Below are 20,520 nucleotides of genomic sequence, written 5' to 3'. Positions count from 1 at the left end.
AAGAAAGACTGCTTTTTTGCAAAAATGCTTTTCTTGAACATGGTTTCAATCTGATACCTGCTTTTAGTCCTTGTGAGTAACCGCTAGGACTCACATATTTAGATATGTGACTGTATTCTACTGTGAATCACCATAATCCTTCATATTGATACATTTGATTTATAGATAATGATCCTTTTGGTAATTACAAATTTATAGTCCTGCCATCTTTCCAAGTTTTCGATGATAAGAGTTGCAAATTCAGTGGGATTTTACATGCAGAGGGCATGTGTGATAGTCTGACTATGTCCCTTCAAAATTCATGTGTTGAAACCTACCCCCCACAGCCATGGTGTTTTGAGTTGGTCCTTTGAGAGGTGATTAGGTCATGAGGGTGGAGCCCTGGTAAATGGGATTATTGCTCTTATAAAAGACCCCTGAGTGAGCGCCCAGCCTCTTCCACCAAGTGAGGCTGCAATGAGAAGTCTGCAACTCAGAAGAATGCCTTAGTGCCCTGATCTTGGACTTCTGGCCTTCAGAACTGTGAGAAAAAGATTTCTGTTATTAATAAGCCATCTAGTCTGTGACATTTTGTTAAAGCAGCCCAAATGGACAAAGATGAAAGCAGTTTTTATTAGGAAAACTTGTGAATTTCAATTATTCATACAATTTTATGAATAATCATGGTTCACTACAGCTACACTTTCTTGTTGGATTTTCCTTTCTAAAAGCTCCATATAGGGGCGCCTGGGTGGCGCAGTCGGTTAAGCGTCCGACTTCAGCCAGGTCACGATCTCGCAGTCCGTGAGTTCGAGCCCCGCATCAGGCTCTGGGCTGATGGCTCAGAGCCTGGAGCCTGTTTCTGATTCTGTGTCTCCCTCTCTCTCTGCCCCTCCCCCATTCATGCTCTGTTTCTCTCTGTCCCAAAAATAAACGTTGAAAAAAAAAATAATAAAAGCTCCATATAGCTGCTTAATTATAATCTCTCACTGCCTACTTACAGAAAGCTCTTGAAACTGGCTGTAAGTTTCCTAAGTATCTGTGAGTTTAGTGTGTAATGTTATTTTGTAGCCTAGGTCCGAAGATAAAGCATCCAGTATGGAGTGTATGTAACAGGCCATGAAGAGAATACAGTTTCTGAGAGATGTAAAACATAAATGGCAAGTGTTCATCAGGCTATAACAATAGATAAGCAGGGGAGAGGGACAGAGAGAGAGAGAAAATCTTAAGCAGGGTCCATGCTCCGCCCAGAACCAGATGCAGGCTTCATCCCATGATCATGACATGAGCCAAAGTCAAGAGTTGGATGTTCATCCAACTGAGCCACCCAGGCACCCCATCTCTCTTTAAGGAAGAGGTTTATCACTAACCAGTTAGAGTGGGTGACTCCTGTGAATAGAGGAGAAGAGAATCAGAAGTCATGAAAGCTTGATGAAAATGTTAAATAAAAAAAAAAGTGGACCAATTCATATCAGGAGCTAAAAACAAGAAACCGTAAAAAAAATTTTTTTTTAAATGTTTGTTTATTTTTGAGAGAGAGGGACAGAGCACGAGTGGGGCAGACAGAGAGAGGGAGACACAGAATCCAAAGCAGGCTCCAGGCTCCAGGCTCCGAGCTGTCAGCACAGAGACCAACGCAGGGTTGGAATCCACGAACTGCGAGATCATGACCTGAGTTGCGGTCGGATGCTTAACCAACTGAACCACTCAGGCTTCCCAATCTCTTTTTTTTTTTTTTTTAAGTTTATTTATTTTGAGATAGAACCAGGGGGGAAGGGGGGTGGGCAGAGGATCAAAGCAGGCTCTATGGTGACAGCAGAGTCCGATGTGGGGCTTGAACTCCTGAATCGTGAGATCATGATCTGAGCTAAAGTCAGATGCTTAACCGAGTGAGCCACCCAGGTGCCTCTATAAGTGTCTTTTAAATTGATAACCACTTAAATTTAGATGTATCCTAAAGGTCTACATCCCCCTACCCTATGTTTTATGTTTTTGAGGTCACATTTTACATCTTTTTATCTTGTGTATCCCTTAATTATTGTAGATACATTTTTACTATTTTTGTCTTTTAACCTTCATACCATCTTATATGTGATGATCTATGCAACTTTTACAGCATTATTCTGAATTTTACTACATATTTACCTTTATGAGTGGGTATTATACTTTCATATGTTTTCCTGTTACTAATTAGGACCCTTTTGTTTCAGCTTAAAGAATTCCCTTTAACATTTCTTAAAAGGCCAGTCTAGTGGTGATGAATTCCTTCAGTTTTTATTTCTGGAAAACCGTCTCTCTTTTAATTCTGAATGACAACATTACTGGGTTGAGTATTCTTGGTTGTCAGTTTTTTTCTTTCAGCCCTTTGAATATATTGTGTTGCTCTGTTTGGTCTACAAAGTTTCTGCTAAAAAATCTGCTGATAGTCTTATTGGGATTCCCTTGTATATGACACAAAGTGTTTTTCTCTTCTTTTAAGATTCTCTCCTTTAAAAAAAAAACTTTTGACATTCTTTAAAATAAGTTTCTTAAATTTTAATACCAGTATAGTCAACATACATGGTTATATTCATTTCAGGTGTACAATATAGTGATTCAACAATTCTATACATTACTCAGTGTTCTTCATAAGTGTAATCTTGAAATCCAATCCCCTGTGTCACCAATCCCCTCCACACTCCCTCTACCAACCACCCCTCTGGTAACCATCAGTTTGTTCTCTATCGAGGAAGAGTCTTCTTCTTGGTTTGTCTCTCTTCCCTCCCACCCCTTGTTTTCTTTCTTAAATTCCACATGTGAGTGAAATCATATGGTATTTGTGATTCTCTGAGTTATTTCACTTATATTCTGTAGCTCCATCCCTGTTGTTACAAATGGCAAGATTTCATTCTTTTTTAAGGCTGAATAATATTCCATTGTAAATATGTACACACTTTATCCATTTATCAATTGATGGACATGTGGACTGCTTCCATAATTTGGCTATTATAAATAATGCTTCAATAAACAGGGGTACATGTATCCCTTTGAATTAGCGTATTTGTTTTTTGAGGGTAAATACCCCATAGTGTAATTATTAAATTACATAGTGTATTAAAGAGTAGCTCTATTTTTAACTCTCTGAGGAACAACTATATTGTCTTCCAAAGTGGCTGCAGCAGGTTGCATTCCCACCAACAATGCAAGAGTCTTTCTTTTCCCCCATATCCTCACTGACACTTCTTACTCGTGTTGTTGATTTTAGCCATTCTGATAGGTGTGAGGTGATAATCTCATTGTAGTTCAATATGCATTTCCCTGATAAATGATGTTGACCATCTTTCCATGTGTCTGTTGGCCATCTGTATGTCTTCTTTGGAGAAATGTCTGTTCATGTCTTCCCATTTTTAATGAGATTATTTGTTTTTTGGCTATTGTAAAGTTCTTTATATATTTTGGATATTAACCCTTTATCAGATATGTCATTTTGCAAATATTTTCTCCCTGTCAATATGTTGACTTTAAGGATTGTTGATTGTTTGCTTTGCTGTGCAGAAACTTTTTATTTTGATATATTCCTAATAGTTTATTTTTGCTTTATTTCCCTTGTCTCAGGAGACCTCTAGAAAAATGTTGCTATGGTGTCAGAAAAATTACTGCTTGTACTGTTTTCAAGGATTTTTATGATTTCAGGTCTCACATTTAGACTTTTAATTCATTTTATTTTTGTGTATGGTTAAATAAAATGATCTAGTTTCATTATTTTGCATGATGCTGTCCAGTTTTCCCAGCACCATTTGTTGAAGAGATTGTCTTTTTCCCATTGGATAGTCTTGCCTCCTTTGTTGAAGTTTGATGGACTGTATAATCATGGGTTTATTTCTGAGTTTTCTATTCTGTTCCATTGATCTATGTGTCTGTTTTTATGCCAGTACCATACTGTCTTGATTACCATAGATCTGTAATATAACTTTAAGTCTGGAATTGTAATACCTCCAGTTTCTCTTTTTCAGGATTGCTGTGGCTATTTGGGGTCTTTTGTGGTTCCTTATACATTTTAGGGTTATTTGTTCTGGTTTTGTGAACAACACTCTTGGTATTTGGTAGAGATTGCATTCAATCTGTAGATTGCTTTTGGTGGTATGGACATTTTGACAATATTCTTCCAGCCCATGAGCATGGATTGTCTTTCCATTTCTTTGTCTCATTTTCAGTTTCTCTCACCAATGTTTTATAGTTTTCAGAGTACAGGTCTTTCACTTCTTTCATTCAGTTTGTTCCTAGGTATTATTTTTGGTGCAATTGTAAATGGGATTGTTAATTTCTCTTTCTGTTGCTTCATTATTAGTCTATAGAAATGCTATGGACTTCTGCAAATTGGTGTTTTGTCTTGGAACTTTACTATATTCATGTATCAGTTCTAGTAGTTTTTTATGGAGTCTTTAGGGTTTTCTCTGTACAGTATCATGTCATCTGCAAATAGTGGAGGTTTTGCTTCTTCCTTACCAATTTGAATGCCTTGTATTTCTTTTTGTTATCTAATCACTGTGGCTAGGACTTATACTTTGAATAAAAGTGGTGAGATTGGACATCCTTGTCTTGTGTCTGACCCTATGGAAAAAGCTCTCAGTTTTACCCCATAGACTATGATGTTAGCTGTGGGGTTTTCATATATGGCCTTTATTATGTTGAGGCATGTTCCCTCTAGACCTAGTTTGTTGAGACTTTTAATCATGAATGGATGTTGGGGAGCCTGGGTGGTTCAGTTGTTTAAACATCTGACTCGTGATTTCAGCTCAGGTCATGATTTCATGGTTTGTGAGATCAAATCCTGTGTTGGGCTCTGTGCTGACAGTTTGGAGCATCCTTGGGATTCTCTATCTCTCTCTGCCCCTTCCCTGCTCGCTCCCTCTCTTTCAAAACAAATAAGTTAACCTAAAAAAAAAAAAAAACCCTAATGGATGTTATGCTGTATGGAATGCTTTTTCTGCACCTATTGAAATGATCATATGGTTTTAATCCTCATTGATGTGACGTATCACATTGATTTGTGAATATTAAAAATTTATTTATTTATTTATTTTTTGAGAGAGGCAGACAGACAGAGGATGAGCAGGGGAGGGGCAGAGAGAGAGGAAGCACACAGAATCCAAAGTAGGCTCCAGGCTCTAAGCTGTCAGCATCCCAGAGCCCCATCCAGGGCTTGAACTCATGAACTGTGAGATCATGACCTCAGCCAAAGTCAGACGATTAACCCCCTGAGCCACCCAGGTGCCCTGATTTTTTTATGAATATTGAACCACTTTGCATCCTGGGAATAAATCCCACTTGAACATGGTGAGTGATTTTTAAAATTTTATTTATTTTTAAAATGTACTTCATTTTTTAATGTTTTTAAATGTATATTTTTGAGGAGGGGGGCAGAGAGAGAGGGAGAGAGAGGATGAGAGAGGATCCCAAGCAGGCTCTGTGAACCTGACGCGAGGCTCAAACTCATGAACCTCAAGATCATGACCAGAGCTGAAGTCGATGTTTAACTGACTGAGCCACCCAGGTGCCCCAGTTTTTTAAAAATGTATTGTTGGATTTAGTTTGCTAGTATATTTTGAGGATTTTTGCTTCCATGCTCATCAGAGACATTGGCCTGTAGTCCTTTTTTTTTTTTTTTTTTTTTTTTTTAGTGTTTTATCTGGTTTTGGTATCAGGAGATACTGGCCTCAGAATGAATTTGGAGGTATTTTTTCCTGTTCTGTTTTTGGGAATAGTTTGAGAAGAATAGCTATTAACTCTTCTTTAAGTGTTTGGTAGAATTTGCCTGTGAAGCCATCTGGCCCTGGACTTATATTTGTTGGAAGTTTTTTGATTACTGATTCAATTTCATTGCTGGTAATGGTTCTGATCAAAATTTCTAATCTTTCTTGCTTCAGTTTTGGTAGGTTCTCTGTTTCTAGGAATTTATCTGTTTCTTTTAGGTTGTCTTATTTGTTGACATATAATTTTTTATAATCTCTTATAATTGTGTTTTGGTCGTATTGGTTTTTATTTGTGATTGAGTCCTTTTTTTTATAATGAGTCTGGCTAGAGATTTATCAATTTTGTTATTTTCAAAGAATTTGCTCCTGATTTCATTAATCTGTTCTATTTTTTTAGTTTTTATATCATTTATTTCTGCTCTAATCTTTATTTCCTTCCTGGTTTGGATTTTGTTGTTTTTTTTTTCCTTCTTTTTTAAAATTTTCTTAGCTCCTTTATGTATAAAGATAGATTGTTTGAGATTTTTCTTGCTTCTTGAGGTAGGTCTATATTGTTATAAACTTCCCTCACAACAGCTTTTGTTGCATCTTAAAGATTTTGGACTGTTGTGTTTTCGTTTTCATTGGTTTCCATGTAATTTTTATTCCTTCTTTGGTTTCTTGGTTGACCCATTCATTGTTTAGTAGTATATTATTTAACCTTAATGTATTTGTGGTATTTCCAGATTTTTTTCTTGTGGTTGATTTCTAGTTTCATAGTGTTGTGGTCAGAAAAGGTGCATAGTATGACTTTGATCCTTTTTAATTTGCTGAGGCTTGTTTTGTCACCTAATATGTGATCTATTCTGGACAATGTTCCATGTGTGTTCTGCTGTTTTAGGATGGAATGTTCTGAATATATCTGTTAAATTTATCTGGTCCGGTCTGTCATTCAAAGCCATTGTTTCCTTGTTGATTTTCTGTTGGATGGTCTGTCCATTGATGTAAGTGGGGTGTTAAAGTCCCATACTATTACTGTATAACTATCAATTATTTCCTTTACATTTGTTATTTTTTTTTGTATTGGTGCTTCCATGCTGGGTGCATAAATATTTACAATTGTTATATTCTCTTGTTGGATTGTCCCTTTTATTATTATATAGTGCTCTTCATCTCTTATTACAGTGTTTGTTTTGAAATCCATTTTGTCTGATATATGTAGTGCTACCCCAGATTTCTTTTGACATGTATTTGAATGATAAATATTTCTCCATCCCCTCACTATCAATCTGCAGGTCTGAAATTAGTCTCTTGTAGGCAGCATGTAGATGGGTCTTGTTTTTTTATCCACTTGGTCACCCTATATCTTTTGATTGGAACATTTAGTCCATTTACATTCAAAGTAATTATTATTTTTTTAATGTTTATTAAAAATTTTTTTTAAATGTTTATTTTTGAGAGAGAGAGACACAGGGTGTGAATGGGAGAGGGTCAGAGAGAGAGGGAGACACAGGATCTGAAGCAGGCTCCAGGCTCTGAGCTGTCAGCATTGAGCCCAATGTGAGGCTTGAACTCATGAAGGGTGAGATCATGACCTGAGCTAAAGTTGGACACTCAACCGACTAAGCCACCCAGGCGCCCCAATGTTTATTTTTGAGAGAGAGAGTGAGCAAGCGAGCTCGAGTTGGGGAGGGGTAGAGATAGAAAAAGAGGGAGACAGAATTTGAAGCAGGCTCCAGGCTCTGAACTGTCAGCACAGAGCTTGATGCAGGGCTTGAACTCACCAACTGTGAGATCATGACCTGAGCCACCCAGGTGACCCCCAAAGTAATTATTGATATGTTACTTATTGCCATTTTGTGACTTGTTTTGTGGTTGTCTTGTAGTTTTTGTCTGATCCTTTCTTCTCTTTCATGTTTTGTTGGCTTTCTTGAGTAATATACTTGGATTCCTTTTTCCTTATTCTTTACATACATTACTGGTTTTTGATTTATTACAATTTGGTTTGTATATAACATCTTGTGCATATAGCAGTGTATATTAAGTTCACGATTGCTTAAATTTGAACCCATTCTTTACTCCTCTCCTAAAATATTCCCCCACATTTTAGGAATATGGTATCATATTTTATATGCTTTTATTTTATGAATCCCTTGGCTGATTTTTTACAGAAAGACTTAAACTGCTTTTGTGTTTTTTACCTTTCATACTCTCACTTATGGCATTTCCTTTTCACTCAAAGAGTCCCCTTTAATATGTCTTATAGGGCTGGTTTTGTTGTCATGGTCTCCTTTAATTTTTGTTTGTCTGAGAAACTCTTTATCATACCTTCTTTTCTGAATGATAGCCTTACTGGATAGAATATTCGTGGCTGTAGATTTTCCCCTTTCAGCATTTTGAATATATCACACCACTCCTTTCTGGCTGCAAAGTTTCTGCTGAAAAACTGCTGATAGATGTAGGGGGTGTCCCTTGTATATAACTGTCATCTTTTCTCTTGCTGCTTTAAAATTTTTTTCTTTATCACTACTCTTTGCCATTTAAGTTACTATGTGTATTGGTGTGGAGTTCCTTGGGTTGATTTTTGGTGTGTGTGTGTGTGGGGTGTCTCTGTACCTCCTGGGTTGGGATGTCTGTTTCCTTCCCCAGATTAGGGAAGTTTTCAGCTATTATTTCTTCAAATAAATTTTCTGCCCCCTCCCTTTTTTTTCTTCTGGGATTTCTATAATATGAATATTATCGCACTTGACAGAGTCACTGAGTTCCCTAAGACTATTCTCAATTTACATAATTTGTTTTCCTCTCATTTGGTCAGCTTGGTTACTTATGGTTACTCTTTCTTCTAGGTCATTAATTCTTTCCTCTGTTTCATCTAACCTGGTATTCTTTTTTTTTTTTTTAAGTTTGTTTTATTTATTTATTTAGAGTGAGAGTACAAGTAGGGAAGGGTCAGAGAGAGAGCACAGGAGAGAGAGGATCCCAAGCAGGTTTCTCACTGTGAGCATGGATCCCGATGTGGGGCTCGATCCCATGAACTGGGAATTTATGACCTGAGCCAAAAGCAAGAGTTGAACACTTAACTGACTGAGCTACCCAGATGCCCCCATAGCCTGGTATGTATACTATTGATTGAGTTTTTGTTTTATTTATTGTGTTCTTCATCTCTGGTTGTTAAGGGTCTCACTGTTCTCCACTCTTTTCTCAAGTCCAGTGAGTATCTTTGTAATCAATACTTAAAATTCTCTATCTGGCATATTACTTATATCCATTTCTTTTAGGTCTCTTCCTGTGGTTTGGTCCTATTCTTTCATTTGGGACATCTTTTTCTGACTCTTCATTTTGTCTAACTCTTTGTGTCTATTTCTCTGTGTTAGAAAAGTCAGATATGTCTCTTGTTGACAGTAATGGCCTTATGAAGAAGAGGTCCTATAATGCCCTGCAGTGCAGGGTCCCCTGTTCCCCAGGGCCTGGCCCTTCAGGAAGTGTCTTTTATGTGTGTTGTGTGTGTTCTGCTGTTGAGTCCTGGCTTCTTTTTCCTTCAGTCCAATTGTCTGCAGAGGCTCTATTTTCCTGTTTTGGGCAGCATTTGGTCCCTAGCAGGGGTTGGGCATGATTTAACAAGGTGTGCACTGGTCTGCTTCTAAAGGATATCTGACGCCACCACCAAAATGCTGGAACTGAGGTTCCATAAAACACCTGTTTGGGAGATGGGACATTGGTGGGGTTTATGCCTCTCTACTTGGGGAGAGGGTCTGCAGTGCCCTGCAGGTGTAACTGGGGAGGACAGTTCTGCTAAAGCATGTGTGGGGTGACTTGGCATAAGCAAGTTAGGTAGCAAGTGTTGGTATTGTGCTGGTCCCTGCAGGTGGCCTTATGTTTATACTGTGGGGTGCGATAGGGAAATGGCATATGCCAGTTCCTTTGTTCCTGGTGGGGTCTCCCTGTGATCCCTATCTTTCAAGGCCATACCCTGAGATGAGTAAATTACTCTCCCTCCTGTTAGTCCAGGCAGTTTTCAAACTGCTGGTTCTGTGCTATATCTGCATGAGCTTTTGGGCTCTGTCTTTAAGGATGGGAACTCGGCCTCCTAATGCCCTCCAGGCTCTCCCAGAATCAAACCGATGGATTTTAAGAATTTTGGGCTTTAAGTCTAACTGGTTGTAAGAACTCATGAAATTTGGCCCCTTTCGCTTTTATTTATATTTTTTAAGGAATATAAAATATTCCTTAAATATTCCTTAAAAATATAAATTTTTTAAGGAATATAAACATTTATTGACAACTATTTACCTGTATTTACAATAAAGTAAACAACATAGAGTTGGATAACATTCTGACTACAAAATTATAATTTTTCCTGGTTTCTGCTGAACCAGTAATTCAAATACTGAGAGGATCGAGCATGCATGTAAGGAATGAGTTGGGATCAAGAAAAAACATTCAGGTCAAGAATTTAGATTATAGAAGTTTGTCCACCCATTTATTCCAGCAGGTGTTAAATTGTCAACTTCTCTAATCATCTGATTATGATTAGGTTTCCATGAATGAAGTCTTATACATTCCATGAATAATGACCTTTCAGTGAATACAGCACAAGGATTCCAACTTCTTGAAAAGGAATGGTTCACTAGAAGGAAGCTTTAAATGTCCATTTAGCTAAGTTTTGCTTACCTAATTAAACCAGGATTTATCTAGATTTCTCATTTAGGTGGGCAGTTGTTGGTAGCAACAAAATTTTCCTTTCAGGGATCTTACAAATAAACTTGCATTTATAGAACTATAGATATGGATATGGATTCTGATATGGTTGCTTTTAAATTGTCCAACTTAAATTGTTTTCATGATAAGCAATTTTTTGTTTGTGGGGGAGGGGCAGAGAAGGAGGGAGAATCTTTTTCTTTTTCTTTTTAATTTAGATTTTAGTTAACATACAGTGCAGTATTGATTTCAGGAGTAGAATTCAGTGATTCATCACTGACATACAACACCTAGTGCTCATCACAAGTGCCCTCTTTAATACCCATCACCCATCTAGCCCATCCCTCTGACCCCCCTCCCTCCATCAACCCTTAGTTTGTTCTCTATTGTTAAGAGTTTCTTGTAGTTTGTTTTCCCCTCTTCTCTGCCCCCCATCCTCTTCCCATATGTTCACCTGTTTTGTTTCTTAAATTCCACATGAGTGAAATCATGTGGTGTATTTCTTTCTCTGATTGACTTATTTAGCTTAGTATTATATATTCTAGCTCCATCGACATCATGGCAAATGGCAAGATTTCATTCTTTTTGATTGCTGAATAATATTCCATTGGATATATATACACCACATTTTCTTTATCCATTCATCAGTCGATGGACATTTGGGCTGTCTCCGTAGTTTGGCTATTGTTGATAATGCTTGTTGATATCCCTTTGAATCAGTATTTCTGTATCTTTTGGGTAAGTACCTAGTAGTGCAATTGCTGGGTCATACAGTAGTTCTATTTTTAGTTTTTTGAGAAATCTCCATACTGTTTTACAGAGTGGCTGCACCCGTTTGCATTCCTACCAATAATGCAGGAAGGGTAGCCTTTCTTTGCATCTTTGCCAACTGTCTGTTGTTCCTTGTGTTAGTATTAGTCATTCTGACAGGTGTGATGTGATTTTGATTTTGATTTCCCTGACAATGACTAGTGTTGAGCATCTTTTCATGTGTCTGTTAGTGCTCTGGATGTTGTCTTTGGAAAAGTGTTCATATCTTCTGCCCATTTCTTAACTGGGTGGGGTTTTTTTTGGAGAGGGTGTCTTTATAGATTCTGGATACTAACGCTTTATCTGATAGGTCATTTGCAAATATCTTCTCCCATTCTGTAGGCTGGCTTTGAGTTTTGTTGATTGTTTCCTTCATTGTGCAGAAGCTTTTTTTTCTTGATGAAGTCCCAAGTTCATGTTTGCTTTTGTTTCCCTTGCCTTTGGCAACATGTCTAGTAAGAGGTTGCTCTGGCCAAGGTCAAAGAGGTTGTTGCTTGTGTTCTTTTCTCGGATTTGGATTGTCTTACATTTAGGTCTTTCATCCATTTTGAATTTATTTTTGTGTATGATACAAGAAAGTGGTCCAGGTCATTCTTCTGCATTTTGCCATCCACTTTTCCCAACATCATTTTTTTAAAAATATTTTAACGTTTATTTATTTTTGAGACAGAGAGAGACAGAGCATGAACGGGGGAGGGTCAGAGAGAGGGAGACACAGAATCCAAAACAGGCTCCAGGCTCTGAGCTGTCAGCACAGAGCCCGACGCGGGGCTTGAACTCACGGACCGTGAGATCATGACCTGAGCCAAAGCCGGCCGCTTAACTGACTAAGCCACCCAGGCGCCCCCCAACATCATTTTTCGAAGAGACTATCTTTTTTCCATTGGATATTCCTGCTTTGTTGAAGATGAGTTGACCATATAGTTGTGGGTCTGTTTCCGGGTTTTCTCTTCTGTTCTATTGATCTATGTGTCTGTTTTTGTGCCAGTACTACACTGTCTTGATGATTACAGCTTTGTAATATAGCTTGAAATTCAGAATCATGATGCTCCAGTTTTTCTTTTTCAGGACTGCTTTGGCTATTTGGGTTTTTTTTGTGGTTCTGTACAAATTTTAGGATTGCTTGTTCTAACTCTGTGAAGATGCTAGTGGTATTTTGATAGGAATTTCATTAAATGTGTAGATGGCTTTGGGTAGTATAGATATTTTAATAATGTTGCAATCCATGAGCATGGAATGATTTTCCATTTCTATGTGTCCTCTTCATTTTCTTTCATAAGTTTTCTATAGTTTTCAGAGTACAGATCTTTTACCTCTTTAGTTAGGTTCATTCCCAGGTATCTTATAGTTTTTGGTGCAATTGTAAATGTGATGATGGGATTGAATTTTTTTTTTCTTCTGCTTCATTACTTGTGTATAGAAATGCAACAGATGTTTACATGTTGATTTTTTATATACTGTGACTTTGCTGAATTCATGTATTAGTTCTAGCAATTTTTTGATGGAGTCTTTCAGATTTTCTGCATAGAGTATGATGTTATCTGCAATTAGTGAAAGTTGACTTTGGGGTACCTGGGTGGCTCAGTTGGTTAAGCAACCAACTTCAGCTTAGGTCACTATCTCACAGTTCATGGGTTCAAGCCCCAGATCAGGCTCTGTGCTGACAGCTCAGAGCCTGGAGCCTGCTTCAGATTTTGTGTCTCCCTCTTTCTCTGCCCCTCCCCCTTGCATGTTCTGTGTCTTTCTCAAAAATAAATAAACATTAAAAAATTTAAAAAGAGTGAAAGTTGACTTCTTCTTTGCTGGTTTCTATGCCCTTTATTTCTTTTTGTTTTCTGATTGCTGAGGCTAAGATTTCCGGTACTGTGTTAAATAGTAATGATGAGAGTGGGCATTCTTGTCTTGTTCCCTACCATAAAGGAAAGACTCTCAGTTTTTCTCCATTGAGGATGATATTAGCTGTTGGTCTTTCGTATGTGGCCTTTATGATGTTGAGGTATATTCCATCTATCTCTACTTTGTTGAGAGGGTTTTTATGAAGAAAGGATGCTGTATTTTGTCAAGTGCTTTCAAGTGCTTTTTCTGCATCTATTGACAGGATCATATGGTTCTTATCCTTTTGTTAATGTTGTGTATCACATTGATTGATTTGTGAATATTGAACCAGCCCTGCAGCCCAGGAATAAATCCCACTTGATCATGTTGAATAATTCTTTTAATGTACTGTTGAATTCGATTTGCTAGTATCTTGTTGAGAATTTTTGCATCCAGGTTCATCAGGGATATTGACCTGTAATTTTCCCCTTTAGAGGGGTCTTTGGTTTTGGAATCAAGGTAATGTTGGCTTCATAGAAGGAGTTTGGAAGCTTTTCTACCATTTCTATTTTTTGGAACAGCTTGAGAAGAATAGGCAGTAACTCTTTAAATGTCTGATAGAATTCCCCTGGGAAGCCATCTGGCCCAGATTCTTGTTTGTTGGGAATTTTTTGACTACTGATTCAATTTCTTTGCTGGTTATGGGTCTGTTAAAATTTTCTATTGCTTCCTGTTTCAGTTTTGATAGTTTGTGAGTTTCTAGGAATTTGCCCATTTCTTCCAGATCGCCCAGTTTGTTGACATATAATGTTTCATGTATTCTTTTGTAATTGTATTTCTGTGGTGTTGGTTGTGATCTCTCCTCTTACATTCATGATCTTTTCTATTTGGGTATTTGGGTTCTTTCTCTTTTCTTTTTGATATGTCTGGCTAGGGAATTATCAATTTTGTTTATTCTTTGAAAGAACCAGCTCTTAGTTTTGTTGATCTCTTTTGTTGTTGTTTGTTTGTTTTGTAATGTGTATTTCTGGTCTAATCTTTATTTCCCTTAAAAAATTTTTTTGATGTTTATTTTTGAGAGAGAGAGAGAGAGAGAGAGAGCGAGCATGTGAGCAAATGGGGGAAGGACAGAGAGAGACACACAGATTCTGAAACAGGCTCCAGACTCTGAGCTGTCAGCACAGAGCCCAATGTGGGGCTTGAACTCTCGTACCATGAGATCATGACCTGAGATGAAGTCAGATGTTTAAACTACTGAGCCACCCAAGCACCTCTATTATTTCTCTTCTTCTGCTCACTTTAGGCTTTATTTGCTCTTCCTTTTCTAGCTCCTTTACGTGTAAGGTTAGGTTGTATATTTGGCAACTTTCTTGCTTCTTGTTTTTTTTTTTTTATAATTTCTTTTTAAGTTTGTTTATTCTTGAGAGACAGAATGAATGGGGGAGGGGAAGAAAGAATTCCAAGTAGGCTCCATACTGTCAGCATGGAGCCCAATATGGGGCTTGAATTCACAAACCATTAATCATGACCTGAGCCAAAACCGAGAGTCAGATGCTTAATGACTGAGCCACTCAGGCTCCCCGGGACCTTTCTTGCTTCTTGAGACAGGTCTGAATTGCAATGTACTTTCCTCTTGGACTGCCTTTGCTGTATCCCAAAGGGTTTGGACTGTCGTGTTCTCAGTTTCATTTGCTTCCATGTATTTTTTTATTCTTCAATTTCCTGGTTAACCCATTCATTCTTCTGTAGGATGTTCTTTAACCTCCATGTATTTGAGGGCTTTCCAAATTTTTTCTTGTAGTTGATTTCAAGTTTCATAGCATTGTTATCTGAAAATATGCCTGGTATGTTCACAATCTTTTTGTACCTGTTGAGGGCTGTTTTGTGACCCAGTATGTGATCTATTCTGGAGAATGTTCCATGTGCCCTGGAGAAGAATATGTATTCTGCTTTAGGATGAAATGTTCTGAATATATCTGTTAAGTACATCTGGTCCAGTGTGTCATTCAAAACCATTGTTTACTTGTTGGTTTTCTGCTTAGATGATCTGTCCACTGTTGTAAGTGGGGTATGAAAGTCTCCTACTATTATGGTATTATTATCTAGGAGTTTCTTAATGTTTGTGATTAATTTATATATTTGGGTATTCCGTGTAGGGGGCATAAATATTTACGATTGTTAGCTCTTCTTGATGGATAGATCCCTTAATTATGATATAATGTCCTTCTTCATCTCTTATTACAGTCTTTGTTTTAAAATCTAGTTTGATAGAAGTATGGCTACTCCAGTTTTCTTTCCATGTCCATTAGCATGATAGATGGTTCTCCATCCCCACATGTTCAATTTACAGGTGTCCTTAATTCTAAAATGAGTGTCTTGTAGACAGAATAAAGATCTTTTTTTTTTTTTATTGGAGCATTTAGTCCATTTACATTCAGAGTGATTATTGAAAGATAAATTTAGTGCCATTGTGTTATCTGTAGATTTGGTGTTTCTTGTGATGCTCTTTCATCCTTTGTATCCTTTGCTGCTTTTTTTTTTTTCCCACTCCACTATTAGAGTCCCACTTAAAATTTCTTGCAGGGCTGGTTTAGTGGTCATGAATTCCTTTAGTTTTTGTTTGTCTGGGAAGCGCTTAAAATTTTTTTTAAAAAAACATTGATTCATTTTTGAGAGACAGAGACAGAACGTAAGCAGGGGAGGGCCAGAGAGAGAGGGAGATACAGAATCCAAAGGAGGCTCCAGGCTCTGAGCTGTCAGCCCAGAGCCTGATGTGGGGCTGGAACCCACAAACTGTGAGCTCATGACCTGAGCTGAAGTTGGATGCTCAACCGACTGAGCCAGTCAGGTGCCCCTGGGAAACTGCCAAAAAAAAATAATGTTTTTTAATGTTTATTTTTGAGAGAGACAGGGGGAGGGGCAGAGACAGAGGGAGACACAGAACTCAAAGAAGGCTCTAGGCTTGGATTCGGGGCTCAAACTCAAAAACTGTGAGATCATGATCTGACCTAAAGTCAGACACTTAACTGACTGAGCCACCCAGGTGCCTCTTGTCTGGGACTCTATCAGAGCGAGAGTGAATCTTAAGCAGGCTTCATACTTAGTGGGGATCCCATGACCCTGGTATCATGGCCTGAGCTGAAATCAAGGATTGTTGAATGCTTAACCAACTGAGACACCCAGGTGCCCCAAGTTTACATTACATTTAAATCTTCCAATTATAAAATTTGAAAGTTTAAGGCTTCAGGAAAAATTTCTATTTATGTGATTTCTTTCTTTTTTTTTTTTAATTTTTTTTCAACGTTTATTTATTTTTGGGACAGAGAGAGACAGAGCATGAACGGGGGAGGCGCAGAGAGAGAGGGAGACACAGAATCAGAAGCAGGCTCCAGGCTCTGAGCCATCAGCCCAGAGCCTGACGCGGGGCTCGAACTCAGGGACCGCAAGATCGTGACCCGGCTGAAGTCAGACGCTTAACCGACTGCGCCACCCAGGCACCCCGTTATGTGATTTATTTCTTATGTTGCTGAAAATGATGGCATCCCAGCAACACAGGCTCATCCATGGTTATAAAATGCTGTTGATGTTTTGATGAATGTAAAAAACAAAAAAAAACAACAAAAAAAAACCCAAAAAAACCAAGGGGGAGGAGGAGAAAAGAAAACCATTTACATACTTTTTTTTTTTCCTAATACAAATCAAATCAAATTATTTGATTTTGATAAACAGTTTCAAAACTCACAATCAACTGAACTTATATCTGATGGTCTAGTTTTGGAAATTCATGATTGCCTTGCTGCCTTGCTTATTTATTTATTTTTACTTATTTTATTTTTTTAATATGAAATTTATTGTCAAACTGGTTTCCATACAACACCCAGTGTTACATACGTATTTTAAGCATATGCATAAAAAGACCCCAAATAAACAAAAAACTCAGAATGGTCGATAGGCATATAGGAGTTGAACACATTGTGATTAATGACTATAAAGATTTCCCCCAACACGTAGAGAAAGTGTTCTCTAATGCGGGAGAATAATATACCATGTCTCAAATGCTCTTTTCTGATAAAGGAAGCAATTACAGAAAGCCTTTATTTGTTCAAAGTAACCAGTGCTATAGCTACAGAACCCACCCCCCCAACAATCCCCCAATACTACTTCAAAAGAAACATATCAAACTTGATTTTCATTAGAATGTTATTTTTTCACGAGTAAATTAAAAAATTAAGACCTAAATTTCCTCTATATTGTATATTATATATTATATATTAGATGAAGCAATGCAAACAATGAGCTTTATCTTCTAGACAAGAATGCCAAGTTAGTCTGTCTTCATAAAAAGCAGTTACAATTTGAGGACACTTCATATTTGCCTCTTTTGCCAACACCAAGTCTGCCTTTACTGAATTTTTTCATTTCATGAGAAACATTAATTCTCCACTGCTGTCTGTGGCACCAATTATTTGTCCAAGATCAAGACCTCTGGCAAACTTGGTTTATCAGTAGCCTATCTTTTCTTCTTTGACTTGCTCTCATCAGATTCACTGTCAAAGATTTTCTTTTTGTACCATCTTTTCCTCTACCAGCTTTTTGAGAGGTAAGAAATGCTTCAATTAACTCTGGACAATCTAAATTTTCCTTAGGTTCCCAAGTATTGCCAGTACCTGTAAATTCTTTCCATTTCAGTAAATGCTCCACCTTCCCATTCGCTACACATCAGTCCAGTACTTTTTCCACCACAAATTCTTCAGGCTCTGCCTCTTCGACTTTTTTACTCTTTTCATTCTATTTCTTTCCCATTTTTTTGCAATGTAGTTTTATTGGAGGCCACTTCTTATTGCAGACTTGAAGACCTATTATTCTGAGCTGCTCCAAGCCCTGGGTCTGTGGTGTCTCCTCCCTTCTTGCTTTAAGAGCCAAATGTCATAGGGATTTGTCTTTCATGTGTAGCACCCCCCCCCCCCACCCCGGGGAAAGTCTCCTTTTCATTCTTCACCATGCTACCGGCTCCCTTTCTACCACAGACAGTCAATGTCTGTTTCACTCCCAAATGGCATCTTCACCCTTCCTACTCTCTTTTAGTGTGGATTATTCTCTACCTTTAGTTGTGGAGTTTGTTTTCCCAGTCTTCATATTGTTGTTGTTGTTTTTTTTTAATGTTTGTTTATTTTGAGAGAGACAGAGTATGAGCAGGGGAGGGGCAGAGAGACAATCCCAAACAGGCTCCGTGATGTCAACATGGGGCTCAATCCCACAAACCGTGACATCATGACCTGAGCCAAAATTAAGAGTCAAAAGCTCAATTGACTGAGCCACCCAGTCCCCTTTGGGTTATTACACTGATGTGAATGTTACCTAGTTGTATCTGTGGGATGTAGTGAGCTTACGGTTCTTTTACTCTCCCATCTTCCTAGCCTCTCTCTATCTTGGGACATTTTAATTATAATGAGATATTTTGGGATCCATCTTTTTTGGAACTGTCTAGGCTTCCTGGATTGTAATGTCTGTTTCTTTTACTAGGTTAGGGAAGTTTTCATCAATTATTTTTCAACTATGTTTTCTGCCCTGTTTTGTCTCTCTTCTTCTGAGCCCCCTGTAATGCAAATGTTGGTCCACTTGATGTTGTCTCATGAATCCCTAAGGCAGCTTCCACTTTTTTTTTCTTTTTCCACTTTCTTTTTGCTGCTCCGATGGGGTGAGTTCCACTGCCTTTTCTTAAAGTTCACTGATCTTTTCTTTTGCTTCATCTAATTTGCTGTTGAATCCCTATATTTTCCAGTTCAGTTATTGATTTTTCAGCTCTGTGACTTCTTTTTGGTCATTCTATATTTTCTTTTCTTCTTTTTTCTTCTTATTTGAGAGAGAGAGAGAGAGAGAGAAAGAGAGAGAGTGAGAGAGAGAGAGAGTGAGAGTGAGGGAGAGAGAATCCCAAGCAGGCTCCACATTCAGTGCAGAGCATGACGTGGGGCTTGATCTCATGACCCTGGAATCATGACCTGAGCTGAAACCAAGAGCTGGATGTTCAACCAACTGAGTCATCCACACACCCCAGTAGTTCTATGTTTTCCATCTTTGTTAAAGTTCTCATTCTGTTTGTCCACTTTTCACCTATGTTCTATGAGATTTTTTCCTGACCATTATTTTGAATTCTCTATCAAGTAAATCACTTATCTGTTTCCTTAAGGACTTTTTTTTTTTGGTGTTTTATTTTGTTCTTCAATTTGGAACACATTTCTTTGTATCTTCATTTCGTTTGTTTGTTTGACTCTGTTGGTTTCTGTGTGTGTATTTGATAAAACAGCCACCTCTCCCAGCCTTGGAGGAGTGACCTTGTTTAGGAGATGAAACTTATTGTTCAACCCTGCCCTCGCTCTAGGCTCTCAAACCTTCATGATTACCCAGGCAGCCTATTTTATTGCTAGTGGATCCCAGTCATTGAGAGTATGCCGAAACTTGTCAGTTTCCCAAAGAATAGGATCCCAGTCAGTACATTTGTTCAGGTTGATTGGAAGCCAGACCCTCAGGATATAGCTTTTATTATTATTTTTTATTTTTATTTTTATTTTTTTGTTTACTCAGACAGCAGCTTTTAAAGTATGCAAACATAAGGGCACCTGAGTGGTTCAGTCGGTTAAGCATCCAATGCTCGATCTCAAGGACATGGGATTGAACTCTGTGCTACAGGCTTGGTCCTGGGTGTAGAGCCTGATTAAGATTCTCCCTCTCCCTCCCTGCCCTCCACTCATGCTCTCTCTCTCAAAAAAAAATATTTTTTAAAGTATACAACATACACAGTCCTATGGAACTGCAAGCATTAAGTCCCACTGGCTACTAGCGCCAGGTGATCTAGGTGTCCATTGGTGACAGCTACAAAAATTGGAGACCAGAGGAGGGTAATTATTCCTTTCCAGGAGATAATGGTGAGCTGGAGTGAGGCACAAGGAGAGTGCAGATAGGGCATGCCAGCCTCTGTTCCCAGAGAGTGCCCCAGTATGTTCCTTGATGTGTGTTAAGTTAGATGCCTGCCCTCCAGATGGGTGTTTAAGATAATTAAATAAGCATTGTTTACATAAAGTTTGGGCTCCTCTAAATTGGCTGCCTCTGCACTGGTCCCTGTAATGGGTAAGTTTGAGAGTGTGAGCTCTTTAAGAGGTGTTTCTCAGTTCTCTATAGCCTTGTTGGTCTTGTGGACATGTGCCCTATTGGTTTTCAAAGCTCGCGTGTTGCGGGGGTTCTCTTTCAGGTGCAGGTGTTGAACACTGATGTGACCAATGCAGGCTTAAAATCCTTACCTCCTCACGTAGAGGCTCCAGGTTTCGATTGCCCTCCTGATTTTGTGTCAGTGTGTCTGAGATGGTGTCAGCTACTCCTATCTGCTTTAATGTGTTTTTTTCCCCCCTCACTTGTCTGATACATAGGATTTGCTTAGCTAGTTTGTGTGTTTTGTTTTTTCAGAGGAAGTTGTTTCATGTGTAGCTGTTGATTCAGTTTATTCATGGAAAGA

At 38.2% G+C, this 20,520-nt stretch overlaps 1 protein-coding gene and 1 pseudogene across 2 annotated transcripts in view; one reads left to right on the top strand and one right to left on the bottom strand.

Annotated features, from left to right (window-relative positions):
- The first annotated feature begins 424 nt into the window (after positions 1–424).
- Positions 425–20,520, top strand: part of FHIP1A (FHF complex subunit HOOK interacting protein 1A) — a 276,539-nt gene continuing 256,443 nt past the window's right edge. Inside the window, exon 1 of one of the 2 annotated variants that reach the window (XM_045055776.1) lies at positions 425–522. The gene's annotated coding sequence lies outside the window, so the exon portion shown is untranslated. The remainder of the gene's footprint in view (positions 523–20,520) is intronic. The other variant, XM_045055775.1, reaches the window with a different exon arrangement.
- On the bottom strand, positions 17,285–17,841 carry LOC101101382 (annotated as a pseudogene).

Source organism: Felis catus, chromosome B1 (genome assembly GCF_018350175.1).
Source record: "Felis catus isolate Fca126 chromosome B1, F.catus_Fca126_mat1.0, whole genome shotgun sequence".
NCBI classification, from domain to species: Eukaryota; Metazoa; Chordata; class Mammalia; order Carnivora; family Felidae; genus Felis; species Felis catus.
Note: the sequence above shows the minus strand (reverse complement) of the source record. Positions and strands in the feature narration are given on the sequence as shown.